Raw genomic sequence first — 17,769 nt, 5'->3', positions numbered from 1 at the left:
ACTGCTGTAGCTCCTGTGTCTGACAGCGCCAGTCCCCGCCACGAGGGGCTGGTGAAACGTTTCCTTTCACGCTGAATTCCAAAGATGTCCAAGAGGCTGTCTGAAATGATGGCTCATGCATTTGCTGAAGCAAATTGCAAGTCTTTCTGCAGGGGGCTGGAAAAGCCCTTTGTGAATTAACCCTGTCCCACTTTATGTACTCAAAAAAATAAGCATACAGAAGATATTTGTCTATCTGCAGCACACGCACACTTTGCTTTTAAAGTGACAAATGGAGCAGAGGATGTTGGATCTATTTCCATGGGGAACAGGGGTTTTGATTATATAAATCATCCAGGACTTGCGTTACACTGACATTGGTGTTACAAGGGAAACTTTGTAGAGAAAAAAGGGAAAAGAAAAGGAAAAGTGATGTTCTTGATCACAAAATGTGAAGAAATGCAAAGAAATGTAGACTTTTGCTTGGAAAGTGTCTTCAAATAGGTGGCATAACAGCTATGTAGGCTAATGGACGCGTGCCTCTTCTGTCAGCCTCTCCTTTATGTGCCAAATTCATTCCTTTCTGGGTCTGTCACTGCTCCTTGTGTCTGAGCCATCTGTTGGAAAATGGTGAGAATCGGCGCCTTCATATTATGATGTTTGTTAAAGCAGAAAGGTAATGAAAAAAAAAAAAAAAAACACAACGCATTCTCAAGACAAGGCTCTGGTGCTTGTGCATTTGCTCCCTCCTGACTTGGCTGATGGCATGGTGGCCGCTCAGTGCCCGTCAGGTTGGATGCGTGACTGCAAGCGTGCGTACAGTGATGTGATGGCCAGGTCTCGGCAGAACTGGAAATGTCGCAGGGATTTTTGGAGGTAAGAAAGGTAAGAATGGACTCTCTTCAGCCCAAAGAGGAAGAAAAGGCTGTCAGGTTGAGCCTATCACTAAATCAGAGCTAATTTGTAAAAATAAATAAAGAAATGTGTAAAACAAATAAAGAAAATTTAAAAATAAATAAATAAAAATAAACCAAACAATGGCAGTTTACCAGCGCTGAAACCAGGAGCGCTTTTCCCTCGGTACAGTCGTTTATTTCAGGACACACCGAACAGTTTTCAGGTGTTGCGGAAAGTGGGGCAGAGGCTTTTTGTCTTTCCTTCAACCAGGCATAGGCGAAGATGCGCGCACACCCTGTCTTATGACAAGGCCAAGATTTCCGTCATTGATCGGTGCATTCAGGGGTTTGTCTCTGTGTACCAAATGCCTTCTGGAGAAGGGCTAATTCACTGAAGTTTGGCCTTACATTTTTGAAAGGAAAGGAAAGGAAGAAGGATTCAGATCGCCTGTGAAGAGTGAGTACTTTTAATCCCTCCACTTTTTGTATAACACAAGGCTGAGAGAAATGCCTGTGCCATCATAGGGGTCAAAGAAGGCTGCAATGAGGTGGCTTTGCCCAGGTAGCTCGGAGCAGGTAAGGTGGCGAGGAGAGGACAGAGGACAAGGTACACTTGATTGTAGTCCTGTAGTCTGGGGCTGGGTTGCTGCCTCCCTCTGGAACACATTTTGGGGAAGCTGTGCCTCGGGGGGGGGGGGGGGGTCACGCTCAGTCAGCAAAGGTGAAAGTGTGGGTGCCCATTCAGCCCCTCGGTGACTTCCCAGGGCAAAGTGTGTGTGGGGAGGTCTTCTGTAAGTTCCATGCAGACCCCCAACCTTCCTCAGAGGCATGGTGCCTGCTGTGCGTCGGTTTTAATTCCAGCCCACACCCAACCTTCATAAATGTTTTTCTCTCTTAAGGTGAGATTTGTGTTTTTAATTCATCTTGTAATTGTGTTTTTTCCCCTAAATAAAAGTGATGCTGAAATAGTCTAGGTTCTTATTCTATCAGAATTATCAGCAACCTCTGTGACTAAGGGGAAATGACTTTTCATTGCTTTGGAATTCACTGATAAAACCTCTTCCACAATGAATTCCCCCTTTTTTGGGGGCAGGGGGAATTGTGGACACGAGAGCAGCTGAGCAGGTCAGGGGCCCAGGTCTGGGGGGGGCACTTCCCATGTACTTAAGGCAATGAAGCATCATCACACTGGGCACTACAGATGAGTGTAGCCTCAAGTCCAGCTGAGCACCCAAGAAGCCTAGAAGGGCTCTTGTGGGATCAGAACCCGAGGTGGACCTAAGGCCTCTCTTACACTGATAGGACTTGGGGTCTATAGGGAGGGTTGGAGCCAGGCCTACCCCTCTGCTCCCTGACATCCCCCAGTGCTAGGGTGGGTGCTCATGAGGGTGCGTGAGATGAGCAGAGGGGGAAGGTGCACTTGTGGTGGAGAGAGAGAGAAACCTTCTGTCGTCTGCAGGGGGAGTAGGTGCGTTCAAAGGGAGTAAGGACTTCGAGTGCAGGGAATGGAAGGGCACGGCAGGGCCGGGCCCTGGTGTTGCCTCAGCACTTACGCTGAAGTAGTACTAAGTCAGTACCTGCAGCCTCTTCCTGGTTATAGCCTGTAGCACTCTGACATCCCATTGTTCAGCCCTGTGCTCAGCCCACGCTCTCACCCTCTGGCTACTTCCTCACCTACCGGTTTCCAGCCTAATGTGGTCAGCTTCACGGGGAGCTGGCTTGGAAACCCCTGTCTTGTGTCTTACGTGTACTTGACCCTAGGGTGCTACCTTCTCAAACAGTTAAGTGCTGTGCCCCACATTACCTGCTCTAATATTAGGACTGTATATAATACTGAAAATAAAACTTGAATAAGAGCCCAAAATCTGAATAGGAACCATACATAAATACACCAAGAAACCAAGAACAACCAACACCCCAGTCTTCAGTACTTCTTTATTTCCTGTGGGTTGAAATTATGCTTTATTTGCATCATTACCCATTGTATTTCACAGAGTATACAAATACAGCCTTTTGTCACATCTGAGCTTTGGCACAATACCTACAGTCCCAGCTGGGCACAGCCCTCTAACAACATCCCTCCCCCTTCTCTGCTCTGCCTTGCTGCCCAGAGCTGCAGCAGGTACTGAACCCCTTTCTTTGCACGAAGAACTTGGTACCCCATCAGAACAGACTCCTGCTAAAGGAAAAGCAAGGCTTTATTTCACACATACTGTTTTTTTTTTTGAAGGGCACCGTTCAGAGATCCCAGCTCCTTCTTTGCCCTGGATGCTTCCCCGAACCCCTCTGCTGTGGGGAGACCCGCCCCCCACGGCCCTGCTTGGCCGCTCTGTGGGGCCTGCAAGGGGCATGGGGATGCTTTCCACAGCAGGCCAGCCCTTACCATCCTACACCTGCACTGCTTTGTCATCTTGTCAAAGCCATCCCGACACCTCACAGCACTGCTTTGACCCCATCCCATCCCACCTGCTTACACCCAGCTGAGGCCAGAGCTGCAGGATCAACTCCCACCTCCCACCTTTGCTCTGAGGTCCCAAATACTGTGGATTTGAGCTTTTCTCCCTCACCCCAACCCACCTTTGACTTACAGGGTTAGAGAAAAAGGAAAACAAAGCAGCAGCACCTACCGCCTCCAACTGGCTACGCTGCTCTGTGCCATTAAAACTGCAGTTGCTGCATTCAGATGACATCTTGACAATGTGGGGCATTTCAGTTTGGTTGTTTCCAGTCAAACCTACTGCCACATGGAGAAGACAAAAGTAGAGTTTCATTTATTCATGAAAGCCAACAACAAAAACAACTATGGCAGCTATCTCCTGCTTTACATGGCAGTTATGACAAAGCCTAGGATAAGGATGAAGTTGCCTGGCAGTGCTACATCCTTGTTTCCTCTTCTTCTGCCACAAATCTGAGGCAGAGAGCACCTTTTTTGTGGACCCCATTCATGCCTGGGAAGGGGAGGAGGTAGTGGGAACGTGACAGGGGCATGATAACCCAGGGAGCCAGCCTCAGAGGTGCACAGCAGCATGAGTAGTAGCACAACTCCAAGGAAATTAAAAAAAAAAAAAAGAGTGCTTTTGACTAACTATCAGCTAAAAAAGGCGAAAGATAGTTCCTGCTGCTTTAGTCTCACCATGGCTGGAGAAAGTAGTCCGGAGGTGAATTGCTGGTGCATTTGTTGAGGAAGCTATCATTGCCCATGGCTCCTCCTGCTCTCAGGGACAGGCCCCAAGAGGCACTGAACTGGTCCTCCGCACTGAGCAACTATGATGTGATGACATAGCTCAAGTTATTTTTGCAAAATGTCCCTCATTTCACTTGAAAACTTGCCCCTTAGAAGGCAGGGCAGAGGCTGTTTATAGACCTACCTGGCAGACACCCCAAAAAGGAGGCCTCCTTCCTGAGTGTCCCTGAAGAGCACTTCATATACAGGAACCACACAAAAAGAGATGAGGAGCATCTGCTTGTTCTGAAAAGCCACAAAAAGAACACCATCAAAGTGGCAGTGGCACAGCCATTGAACAAACCAAATGAGAACTCACCCCTTAATGCAAGGCCTTGGAAAGTCAGGGTACGCAGTGATGTGCAGCCCCAACAGAGGGAGAGGACATAAGGGCCTTCTATGGGGCAGGCTTGCTAGAAGACACCATCGCCCATGGCCCACATCGAGAGCAGCTCAGGCCACAAAGTTTGGGGAAGATAATTCAACCTCAATGCAAGCATCAAGGGAGCCTAGTGAAGAGGGGAGCTGCCTGCGGCAGGCCCAGTGCAGGCTGACATGACCCCAATGCTTGCAGTGAGCCAGGGCAGGCTGCTCCCTGAGGAAGGAGGCTGAGCTGCCTCCCCACAGACGTACAAGTGCAGAGGAAAGCACAGGAGCAGGACCTCAGCAAATTTACAAGTGTTACAGGCAGACATGGGGGTCCAACAGCTGAGCACAACAGGGCCTTCCACCTGCAAGAAGCACACAAAATGACCCAGGAAAGCTGCAGAGGAACCTGGGCTGCTGGAGGCCAGCCAGCCCCAAGCCACCCATTGGGGTACAGGGCCCACCATGATGAGACCACAAAGCACCTTTTCCTCAGAGTGTGGCATCTTATAAGTGGCAAGCATCATAGGAGACACAAGGGGAAGGAACAAAGAACAGATAGATACAAACCCTGCAGCCCTCAACTCCACCACAGATGCCAGCCTTTGTCCCCCACACAAGTCAGCAGTGCCATGGCAGGAAGAGCAGCTCTCCATCCAGATGCTGGCCACACACAAGGATAAGCAGCACAAACAGACAAAAACCAAAAATATTACTATAAGTGAACAGCAAGGGATGCTAAAATAGATGAACTAGAGAAGGGCTCGTTTTGAGGTCACTTATCCTGTAGCACATAGTGTACACCCCCCTCCTTTGGGGGGGGCGGGTTCTGTAGCCTAGTATTTGACCTGGTCTCTTTAGGGTCTGTCTGTCCCATGGCAACCTTCAGGCTGAGCTCCTTCAGCCAGAGCAGCTTCTGCTCATGAGTGGCTTTCATCAGCCAGCAGGTCTGTGACCCATTTGTTAGATGGTTCAGGTGTGGCAGCCATTTCTGGCCACATTCATAGTGGGGTTTGTGCTGTTGGCACAACCCCCAAGGCTGCAGAAAAAAGTGCTTGTGTCTTGGCTTTAATCGTATCCTACAGAGCTGGACAGCCCATTAAAAAAAAAAAAAAAAAGTCCTCACCAGTAAACCACAGTAAGCATTGAATGGGTGCTTCCAAGGAACCACTGCCAATACAGCGCCAGATCTGCTGATGAAAACCAAACAGGTTAGGCAGCAGGACAGACAACCTCCAACCATGTCCAGGAGGGTTTTTGACCCCCCTGAAGAGCCAAATCCCACCAGAATTGCTCTCCAAGCCAACTCCAGAGGCAATCACTACTCAGCCTGCTTACTCCCCCAGGGCTCCCCTGAGCACCACTCTGCCCTACCAGCCAGCACGAGGTGGGGATGCCAACAGCCAGGTCTCTCCCCTAACTGCTCATCCAGCACCTCCCCCCTGCTCTAGCTGAGAGCCCTCACCTCCAGCCCCTGGATAAAGCAGCACTGCTCCATATCCTCAACCAGTACAGCCTCAAAGTGCACCAGCAACTCAGCTCTGGTCACCTGTTCTTCCCTGGCTTTGAGAGAACAGACAGATTCAGATGGTCTTAGAAATACCAAGTTCTCTAAGGAAGGGGTTTGAGAATCTTTATTTTAAAAGTTTTACTAGAAACCTAACGCACCTACAAACTGCTGAGAGCCTCTGCACACATCAATGCTTCCTGTTGAAGGAAAGCAAGATATCATTAACACCCAAAGCCCACAAGCACTTCAGAAGCAGACAGCTACAACTCATCCAGGTCAGCAGCAGACACACCATCACAGCTCCTCACCACCTCTTGGTCCACTTCTGAGCACAGGGATGTGGCTGCAGAGCAGCACCTCCTCAGCCCCCAGTTGCAGTGAACACAAGGAAGCCCCCACTACTCCTCCCTAACCTCTCCAGCCCTGCTTTCAGCCTGGCCCTCTTTATTGCTGCCAGAGCTGTGGAGGCTGCTGGTCCCAAATCTCCCCCATGTGTGTCTGCCTGGACGCAATCAGCCCAGCCTAGGGCAACCTCGTTGGGGGAATGGCAGGCACCTGCAGGGCTTCCTACATCCTGGCAACAGCTCTCCAGATTAATTTTTATTTATTTATTTTTGTTTTTACCCTGGAGGCAGCTTGTCACCTTACAGCAGCCACAGGGGGACTGCACGCTGCTGGCAATGCCTGGTCTGCCCCAGGGCACGGCCCTCATGCGGGCCTGACCTTTGTGATTGCAGCTGGAGTGGACCTGCCCTGGTCACAGGCCAGACCCCATTTATCCGTAACGGCCCCGTGGTGTCGTTCAGTAAGGGTTGATTCGGTTTTTCATAAGTTAAAAAAAAAAAAAAGATGAAGAAGAGAAAAACCCTGTTCCCTGGCTAGTGTATCACTGGACATGTAGCTCAAATAATCAAAAAAAAAAAAAGCATGTTCTTTGCCATAAAAATTGCCTCTGCGGACTTAGAAAACCAAGTGCATTTGTGAAGCAGGGAAGCGGGAAGGGGAAAAAAGAGATTAAAATAATTACAGCTTTCCTTGAGTGGGCCTGCTGGAGCAGAGATTAACAACGGCAGGCGGACATGTCCCCCTGGCTCCCGCCTCTGCTGGCGTCCATCCGCCACTGACTTCAGATACCTTGGTCGAGCTCCTGGCCCTGCCTGGTGCTGCCATGTGGCACTCACCCTGGCCAGACACGCCTACTTTTCCCCCAGTTTTCCCAAATTCGCACCAGACATGGAGGATGCGCTCCTTGGTTTACAACGTTTGAGCTGCGTCGGGGTGAGGCAGGTAGCACCATGACAAAAAACTTGATTTAAAACCTTCCCAAAAAAACCTGCAAAACCACACAACACAAAACTCACCCTGCGCACTGAGGGGGACGCTCAGCACCATGAAGGTGAGCCGAGCACGGGTTTAACTCAGCCCTGCTTCCCTCTTGGTGCCTTCCCACAGCTTCCCTGCCAGGGAGGGGAAAAAGGAAACAAGACAAAAAGTGGGGTGCCCGATTTCATTAGCATCAAACTTCATTACTGCCAGCAGCTGATAGGAAATGTAGCTTGATTGTTTTAATTTGTCTATTAATTTATGAAACGCCTGTGTCCTTGGAGCGCATGGGTCCCTCATTTCCTGCCTCTATCCCTTTGCTGTGTCACCGGAGCCCAGGGCGCTGTGCCTCCTCTGGCGAGGTGCAGGGGGTTTGGAGGCCAGGTGCCCCCAAGCAGCCCTCAGATCCCCTCGGGGCAGCAGACAGCAAGAGCCGGAGTTTGTCCCACTTCCACAGCCATATCCACCACTTATGCCTGGCACTCATGAAAGGCTCCTGAGGAGCCGAGTGGACATCAACATCACGTTGATATGGGTCCCACCGCCGCGAGGTCAGACCTTGTTTCCACCTGGTGTGCGATGGTGGCCATGGAGTGGGGAAAACTCCTCTGGGAGTTGATTTTGGGAAGCTTTCACTGAACACTGGAGGAGCTGCATGCAGAACAGGCTGCTTTGCCGAGTCCTTCCCTCACAATGTCAGGTGCCCTTTCTCGATTTATCTGCCTGCTCTGGGCATGAAAATTTCTTCCCAATTTCTGTTGCTCTCTCAGCAGCTGTTATACACCCATGGATACACCAGAAGCTCAGGCCCTCCCAACAGAGCGGGGTTTCTCAGTGCTTCAATGCCTCATGTTTGTCACTGGCAGCTCCTCAGGGGGCTTGGGAAAGGTGAGTGGACCTTGAGGGCTGGGGCTACGTGAAATTTAACTTCATTTGACCCTGTGTGATTTCCTACAGCCTTGGTGTCCATGGACCTGGGAAACCAGCCCCTCACACGGCGGTCCCTGGAGGGCCAGCGCGAGATGTCCCATCCCACTGGGGTGACCCGTACCCTTAAGAGGAGCCCCGTTCACTCCTCCCTGCCCCTGCGTGTGGCAGGGGACGCAGAGGTGGATGAAACAGGCAGGGGAGAGGGCTTGGGGAGGGGAACGGAGAGGCAGAAAAAGAAGGGCTGAAGAGGACAAGCGTAAAAAAACAAGCTATTAGCAAAGGCTGGTTGGAAGTGCAAATTGGCCACAAGGAAAAGAAAAGATAAAGCATTCACAGCTTCATAGGATTTTCAAGCTGTTACGATGCTTGAAAGACTTGGAAGTCCCCACGGTCCCATCATTGCCCATCTCTGCCGCTCATCGCACTCAGATCCGGTCCTAAGAGTCCGCGGGTGAAAGAATCCCATTTTGAGATGTGGGAGGATCTCATTTCATCTCTTTCTTCTCGGGAGATGATGATGCCCCCTTTTCTGGCACCGAGCTTCTGTCTCCACTTTACCCAGACCGTTCTGCTCTCCCAGAGATTGCCGCTTCTTGGGACGGCATCGCTGCAATCAGCCATCCCCTAATTAGATCCCCCACCACCCTAATGCATATTTAAATACCAACAGGAGCCACTCGAAACCTCCAACGTGCCACTGAGAGGTAATTGGAGTGTTTCGTATTTTGAAATGTCAGCAATTAAAACAAGACCAAAAGGGGCAAAATCTGATTTTTTTTTTCTTTTGGACTTTCCCATTTCCCCTTCCCTTCCCATTTCTTCTCTGGGGCCCAGCTAAAGCTGTTGGCCCAGAGAGCTGACACCACCATTTCACATGGTATCTCGGGGTGCTGGAGGGGGCTCTGGGGGTGCCTAAGCCTTACACATATTTCTAAGCTTCTCCAGTGCCCATGGAGATGTGTGTGTACACTTAAGAACATGCACATCCATCTATCGTTCTTTGTACAAAAGACTCCTTCAGCCACAGCCACACGTCCTGTTTCGAAGTGGTTCCCCAGGATCAGCAGCTAATGGCCAGGCATCCACCGAAGCAACCTCCCGATGGGAAACAAACTGTGCTGCGGTGTGTGAGGGGCGCGTGCATGAGGCTCCTCAGCATGCTCGGGTCACTGCTGATGGCACTTCGTGCGGATTCGTCTCATCTGCAGCTTTTTTAGCCGAAAGCCAGCTCACAGACCTGGTGGAGGTGGGCTGACCTCTGGTGCTCGAGCACCAGCACGCAGTCGCAATGCTCTGTGCCATTGCTTCGTTCTCATTTTGTGCCCCGGTGAGAAAAATAAAGGTTTCAGCTGCAGCCTCAGCTGTCAGTTCAAGCTTGGCTCAATGGCAACTCCTGCTCCATCGTAGGCTGCAAAAACACCAAAGGTTATTCTCTCAATCACACAGTGTAAGCAAATGCAGAAACGAGGTGACCTATGCACCCACCAAAGCACAGACCAGAAAATCAGGTGATATTTCCGTTCTTAGGGAATCACGGCGCTGGTACAATCCTTTTACTGATTTGAAATACTGAACAACCGAGTCAACTCTAATTAAGTGGAAAGCTGCAATATTCATTCAAATGTGCTGTATCGATTGCGACGTGTTCTGAAACCAATCAATCTTTCCATTTCAAGCACCAAGCCACAAGCGAAGCAGCAAACGTGGGCAATGCTTCCCAGAGACTACGGATAACTTTACTCCGCCTTTCCAAAACCCTTCACCCGCCCAGCCCCAGAGAAGGTGCCGAGCTGCCGCGTGCTCCTGCCAGAATTTCCCCAACTCCTCCAGGCCTCCTCTCTCCCCCTTCCGATTTGGGGAGGTTTGGCAATGCACAAAATGCTAAATCAGCTTGATGAAGCATGGAGGCCAAATTTAGCTATGACTTCTGGGCCACACGCAGATGCATGAATGTCACTTAAATGTGTTTTTTGATAGCGGAAGAAAAGATATGCTGTAATCAGCAGATTAGCTCTCAATACAAGATTTAGTTTTCTGTTAATCTGCTTTGTAGGGTACACAGCCCATCGCTCCGGGAAGAGTAGGGGCACACAGCATCCCTGGAGGACACCCCAGCTTACAGACACATGGTGGCCCACGAAGGGACCTGGGTCAATGTGGCTCATTTGGGCAGGCTGTTGGGTTTGCGTTTTGTGTTTTTTTTTTTTTGTTTTGTTTGTTTGTTTCATGGAGTGAGTTGAGGAGCGGCTCCCTTGCTTGCAGCTGCCTTGTGATTCTTCTGTTTTGTTTGGGATGAGCAAGTCGCCTTCATGGAAACAAAGAGGATTCTTAAACAGTCACTAACAGACGGTTTCCATTTCAATGCGGCAGGCTTTACCTGCTTGGGAGCTATGCTCTGACTCCTCATACTTCTCCAGATACGCCTGCCTCCGCCCAGGCCAGACAGACAATGCCACCAACGACCCCCAAAGTGGGTCCCGACGTGGTACCATGCGGGCATGGCCCTCACGCCTCCAAAGCCTGCAGCAGCCATGCAGGAACGGCCACTTTTGGCTTTCAGGAGAGCTTTTATCACCCATGCTTCTGGAGGGAGAGGCATCTCCTTGGTGCCACAAACTGTGTCGGATCTGCAGAGAGCAGATGGGAAAAAAAAATATGGACCCAAACGCTTGTATCTATCCTTAGGTCGGTTGCTTTAATCTGCTGGGGAGGAGAGCCGGATCCTTGGCCTGACCATGTGGGATTGCTGCTAGGAAATAAATCACCTCCTGGCTTCGAGAAACCACTCACCATTCAGAACTTTCCTCCAGCTCTTTTCCCCAGAATCTGGAATCGCATTATCGCGAGTTACAGAGCGTGTCCTAATGCCCCGGTGCTACACAAAGACGTGAAGTGTAGCAAAATAAGCGGGATGTTAGGATTTAAGTTAGTAAATACAATTCTGTCTCGAGAAATTATTTCCTCAGTCTGCAGACTCCAGTGAGAAACTTGCAGCCGTTGTTTAGGAGTGGCAGGCAGCAAAGCAATGCTGAGATAACAGCAATTAGCTGCGCAGGGGAGCGGTGTGAGCTTTGCTCGGAGTGAGTCGGGCACGTATCTCCCATTCTTGAAAAGCTGGGAACGGAAAAGAGGATTTTTTTTGGTAAGAGTCATGTTTGCTGTCAGAGATGAAATACACAAAAAATCAATATTAATGAGAAGCAGATAGTGGAAATGCTATAAATCCGATCACGCTGTCTGCACCGTCTTGCTGAAATGCTGTTACTTCCTTTAAAAAACATGACAACGAGAGAGGAAGGAAAAAAAGGCAAAACCAAACCAAACAAAGAAACAACGAAGAAAGGTAAGGGGAGAACAACCCCCAGGCCAAGGACTTTGCTCGCAGATGGGCCGGTCTCTTTGCTGCTAGCTTGGATGAGTGTGGCCCAGCTCTGCTTGCCAGGCTGCGCACTTCTCGAATGCTTACACCATATGTGTGCCGCTGATTGGATGCCGCTTTCCAACAAAATGAATTACAGAGGCTCCCTCTGGTGCAAATTGGATGCGCTCTCAATTCCCATTAACTTCCAGGCCCTGTGTTTGCAGCCAAAGCCGGTCCTTAACCGCCTGGCTCGGGAGCCTGTGGCAGAATGAGGAGGCGAGGAGGCCAAGCGGTGGGATGGCACTTCCCCAGGGAGACCCTCTTTAAGAGCCCTTCTGCTCACACCAGCGAGCGTCTTCAGGGAGCTGACGGCTCCCCAGCTGACGGCTGGGGAGGCGGGGAGTGAAGAGACCAGATGCCCTCGCTGCTAACCGAGCGCACAGTGCAAGCGAGATACGTTTAAGAAGCCTACAGGAAAGACGGGTTGGATCCATTTGCTTGGTTTGGAAGAAAGCTCTTGCATGTGTTGTCTGTGCAGAGAAGAAATGATCACTTTGTCGTGCACTGGCAGGCATCCTGCACGACTTCCTAGGCCTACTTCCGAGCATCTGAAAAGCAACAGACGGACTCTTCTGGACTTGGTGCTTCTGGATAAGGTCCCCGAGATAACGTCGTGAATGCGTAGCTTTGTTCCAGCAAATTTTTGAGTTCTTCAGAAACCCTTCTAAATATTTCATCAAGGAAAAGGAGAAGCTATCAGCATGCTGAAATGCAAGACACCACAAAGATCTATGGAAACCCCATCTTAACAAATATGGAGCAGTAAGAAAAATTATGTTCACATTTACAATATCGTGAAGTAGGCCCTAGTTTTGATGGCCTTCAAAAAGGATTCCCATTTTACTGCTGATCCTTCCACTAACTGCCCGAATTTGGACAACCTGTAATAACCTGCCACACAAGGAAACTTGCCTAATTGAAATGTCAGTGAAAGGCTTGTGGAGCCTTCCCCAGCAGGAGTTTTGAGTGGATGGGCTCCCTTGACCCCCAAAGACCTCACCACATACCTTATTATGACAACATCAATCCAGAGCTTGTCTCCTCTGGTTCTTCAGAAAGCTGTTGAAGCATCACACTACCTACCTGGTGATCCAGCATGCCTCCATTATATTGATCCAATCTTATCTGCTGTTGATAGGAATGCTGTCTTCCATCCTCGGGCCGGTCTGAGTTGACAGGTCCTTTGGAGACAGAACGGGTACAAGCCAGTGTACACCCACTAAAGAGCAAGCCATGAGGTTTCTGTCCAGGTGGGTTACTGAGGTCTGTGAGGATAAAAATTTGGCCAAGAAAGTACCTGCCTCAGGCATGTGCCACCCAAAGTCCAAAGAAGAAATCTGGGCTCTGTAAAGACACCGAAGACAAAGCAACCCCTGACATCGGTGAGGCTGGGTGTCCTGTAGGAGATCCATGGATTTCTGGAGTCTGACGGGATGTACAGCTGCTTCCCAGGACCCTCCTGCATTTGGCAGCTGATCATTTGCCCAGGGCTCATTTGTCACTAACTTCCTCTACTCTGCTCTCCAGGAGCCCCAGCGATACACTGCATTCCTGCTCCTCGCATGCTTTAAGAGCTCGGACCTTCCTTTATGGTTATCCTGCTACCTTTTTCCATTGCCTGCTTTGGTAATCCTTACCAAATAGTCATGCTTCTTTATTTCCCTGCTGCAGACCATTTCATCATTTCTACTCAAAAAAAAAACCTTCAGATCGGGTCCTAAAATAAAACTTCTCTAAAATACAGATTTATTGGCTTATAAAGAGAATTCTGATGTTTTTGGACTTCACTGGAAATAATACAGGCAGCTTACTGAGTTTGAAAAATTGCACATGGGACACCACTGTGGGACATTCCACAGTGCTTCTGGCAGGGAGCAGTGGGGAACAAAATCACACCAGGAAGAGGGGGTTGGGGGGAAGTTCCCAAGGACTGCAGCGAGCCCCTGGAGTAAGCATGCTGCCCTTCGAGACCTGTAGGTGTAAGGAACGAAAAACAGATCTCCAAGTTTTATCAACTGTTATGATTATTGCAAGCTGGGGAGCACAGGGCGCAAGCAAGTGAAACTTCCAAAGGTAAAATCCAGCCCTTTGGCCTGGTAAGCCCCTATCCTCAAGGTCTTGCCTATTACACTTCTATTCAGGGAGGCACGCAGGTTGAAGAAGCTGACCTGAGATGAAAGCAGAGTGGTGAGGAGCTGTGCAGCGTGGGGATGGCGTGGTGATGGCCGCACTTTGCCAGAGAAGCCCTTCAAAGACTAACGAGCGCCAAGGTGCACCTCGGACAAGGAGCAAAGCACCCACAGGCAAAGGGCCATGCCGCCAGGCAGAAAAGGGTACAAATCAAATAAAACAGCCCTGCTACTGGGCCAGAAGGCAAGCAGAGCTGCTCAGCTGTATCCAATACCCATCACTGCACCCACTCCCCAAAATAAGAAAAGGCACTGGCTTTTGAGGACAGAGATGAAAAAATGCAGCTTATCTCAAGCTCAGTGCATCAAACTGCGTAGGAGACTTGGGCAAACTGAGATGCTCCACGTTCCCAAGAAGGAAGAGCGCGGCCTGACAGTGTAGGATGGTGTTATCTTTCTTCTCGTTTCCTTTATTTAAAAGTTCATCTTGTTTTTATTAAGTCAATTTTAACAGTGTCACCTTTACACCAGCCCGCCAACGCAATTTTAAGAGATGAGCGAGGCGCCGCTTGGACATACGCATGCAAGAGGCCTCACGGGGATGCGGCACCAGATCGATACCCCATGAAGTTAGCAGGTTATTAAGATAAATGATTGTCATGAGATTGGTTTTAAAGTTTGCAATGCCTACAGAAATGTAAAGGCCCGCTTAAATTATGGCAGCAAGACGCTACCGTGCAAGAAAAATTCCTCTAACAGCAAGGAACATGAGGAGGAGGATATATAGAGAAAAGTTCACAAATGCCTTGTGCTGGCACGAGGACAACCAGGGAGAAGGGACAAAACCTTGTGCCGACCAAATGCAAACCAGTGCCTGCACCGTGGCTGGGTCCAAGCAAATCCCCAGCATGGTAAACAGCTGCTTTCTGATGTAACTTTAAAGAAGGAGGACATCATAGCTTCCAGCTGTCAGAGAAACAACAACAACAACAACAACCAAACATTTTTTTTAACATTAATTTCTTGTGTGCAATGTGATGTAGCCCAAAGGTTTAAGGTCAGGCTGGAAGCCACCAGGTTAACTGTTTTGGCATTGTTTTCTTCTTTAGAGATGAGCTATGAAGACAAGTCACTTTCTCTCCTTTTTTCTTGCTGGGTTTGTAACTGCTGGCAACGAAAAGCCCTTCAGACAATTCATTTCGCTGAGCTCACCCACAGATACGGCCTCTACGCTTAACATGTCTGCATTCTGCGTACATTGTTTGGAGCTGTGGTTTGTTCACAGTTTGTTTTGACCAGCACCCCAACTCTCCCCTTGGTGCCTCGGTGAATGGGGGGTACCCAAGGAAATCTCTGGAAATCTGCTTTAAAGCATGCACAGTGGCGTATCCTACGAGCTTGGGGACATCTCAGGAAACGTCTTCTTCAGCATGCACTATCGAAGCCGCAGAGATCTCTTCGCTGTCTGCAAAGAAGAGAGGCAAAAGACAACTTGACCAAACTTTTGGAGCTTAAGTCCCATCCCATGTTTTCTGCTGAAAAGAATAGCTTAAAACAGGATCAGATGTGGTTGCGAGACGTGCTGGAGAGGGAGGTTAGGAAAGAGAGCACGTGGCGTAAGCATCTCCAGTGGGCAACTGATCAGGACACGGGCTGCGCCTTGCGGAAGGAAGAGGGCTTAAATGAAAATGCTTCCAGGGTAGGCAGCGCAGGTGTTCGCACTATTCTACGGCCAAAGGAAAAAAATGAAATTTAAGTGAGGTTGCAGGAAGGAATGGCAGGCTTTTTATGGTGTAAGAGCTGCTGTTCAAGGTCAGTGATAAACAATTCCAGCATTTAAGATAACCCCAAACCTGCAGGACAAGAGATAAAGAGAAATTCTGCAGAGGAGGTGGGCAGGCTCGCACGCCAAGCCCCTGAGGGTGTTAAAACCTGACAGTAACAACAGGGACTGCGTGCAGGCATCTAGCAGGGGAAAGGAATTGGAGAGAGAAGAAAAAAGCCCTGCGATACCTCCTCTTACTGGAGGAGCCTCTATTTCAGATCCTCTGCCTTTCAGAGAGTGCTCTTCCTCTCGGCTGAAGAGGACTGGGACTGACCAAGAAAACACCATTCCCAGCTGATTAATTTGCCCAGCGGGTGACTTGCTCTGCTCTCTGGTGCCTCGGGCACTGCTGGGAGTTCCTCAGGACATCAGGTACCAGGAGGCAGGCTATCCACGAGCGGAGGGAGGACTGGCAAAGGGAGCATTGTCCCGAAGGGGCTGTAAGGACGTGAGACATCAGCACATGAAAAAAAACGGAGAAAGTTGAAATAACTTTGAAAACAAATGTTTGGAAAAGATTGGGAAGATCAAGTAGAGAAGACAGAGTGAAAAATGAAACCATCAAGGAGATAATGAGGCATAAATGGTTGTCAGAGAATAGGAAGCTCCGGTGGGTGGATCAGATGCTCATGACAGAAAAGCAAAAACAGCCAAAACAAGTGATGAAGCGGGAGCTTAGATCTTCAAAGAGTGCCAGGCTATTCACTGGAGGACTGGAATGCTTTGAAGCAAAGGATACAGTCAGGAAGGTGTTCGAAAGGGGGTGGGGAGCCGGTGGGAAGCAGACAGCTATTAAGTCAAGGGCCACAGAAAAGTGGTACAAAGTGTGGCGCCGACGGAGACCAAAGGGAGCTGGCATCTCGTGTGCTATAGGAAGTGCCACCTAAGCGAGGGGCACGACTGCAGCTGGTCCAAGTCCACGGGGCAATGTGGTGAGTTTGGGCTGATTTTCTACAAAGCGAGCAGACCAGAGGGAATGAGGGCATCAGGACAGCAGCAAAACAGACCGACTGGTAGTAAACGAAGGTGCCAATGCATGGCTGGGAGAGGGGAAGGGGCAACGCCAAAAGCCTTGGGTTTATTACCTACATGCCTCTCTCCTTCACCAAAGTGTCCACGGGGCAGGGGGACCGGGAGAAGCCTGGAGTCACTGCAGGCTTTATGGCCGGTCTAGAAGCTGCTGGAGCTTTCAGGATGCCATCCTGCCATCATTCTGTAATGAGACATTTTTACAAGTGTTGATTTTCTGTCCGCTAATTTTATCCAGGTTTAATTAAAAGCAACTAGAGAGAGCAGGAGAGACAGAGGGAGGAGGAGAAGGGGGGAGATAAAGCTATTGCGCTTCGCATTCCAGGGACCTGAGCGCAATTTGGCAACAAAGTGAGACTCTTGAGGGTTTTTTCCCTATTTTTTCTTCCTTATTTTAATGATACATGCTAAGCTCATATTTATAGAACTTCAGCTCCCTGGCACTGTCACTTCCAGCCAGCCTCATTACAGCTCTCGCGGTACATGGCCGTTAATACTAATTCCATAATGACAGCGGAGCACTGAAGTAAAATTTAACAGTTCCTCGGTTAATCATTAAAATGAGCCTATCTTGGAGGATGCTGGGTCTTCTAATGTTTCTGTGCAATGCGATTTCAGGTAATAAATGAGATGGTGGAAGAGGGTTTTTAATGCGCGATCACCCCACGGAGGGCAATAACAGTGCCTCCATCCCGGCTCGGAGACATTGGAGGGGGCCGCACGTGCTGACTCCTTCCCATAGCGGTTCGCCAGGCAAAATCTATTTGGACACAGCTACGAGGCATCAAAAGGTCAACGATGGTTAAGCAAATCAAAGATAACCGGAGCGCAGCATGCGAACAGCCGTGCCGTATTTTCTGATGTACCTTCAGAGATGTTGCCAGGCAAAGGGAAATGAAAAGGGAGGCACAATATCGGCCAGGATGATAGGCTCTGCGATTAACCCCACCGGGCACAGCCGCCTGGGGCTTTTGGGGGGCTTCAGGTTTTTTTGTTGTTATTATGATTCGCTATTTCGTATTGTGTGATTCCCAAATTGGATGGCGCTGCCTGCAAGATGAAATGCTGTGGCACGAGCTTGAGACTGACGCGGTCTCAGAAGCTGGGGGGGACATCTGAAATGGCTCAGCAAAGGGAC

Source organism: Anser cygnoides, chromosome 3, assembly GCF_040182565.1.
Source record: "Anser cygnoides isolate HZ-2024a breed goose chromosome 3, Taihu_goose_T2T_genome, whole genome shotgun sequence".
In the NCBI taxonomy this organism is placed as follows: domain Eukaryota; kingdom Metazoa; phylum Chordata; class Aves; order Anseriformes; family Anatidae; genus Anser; species Anser cygnoides.
This window is presented reverse-complemented; position numbering follows the sequence as displayed.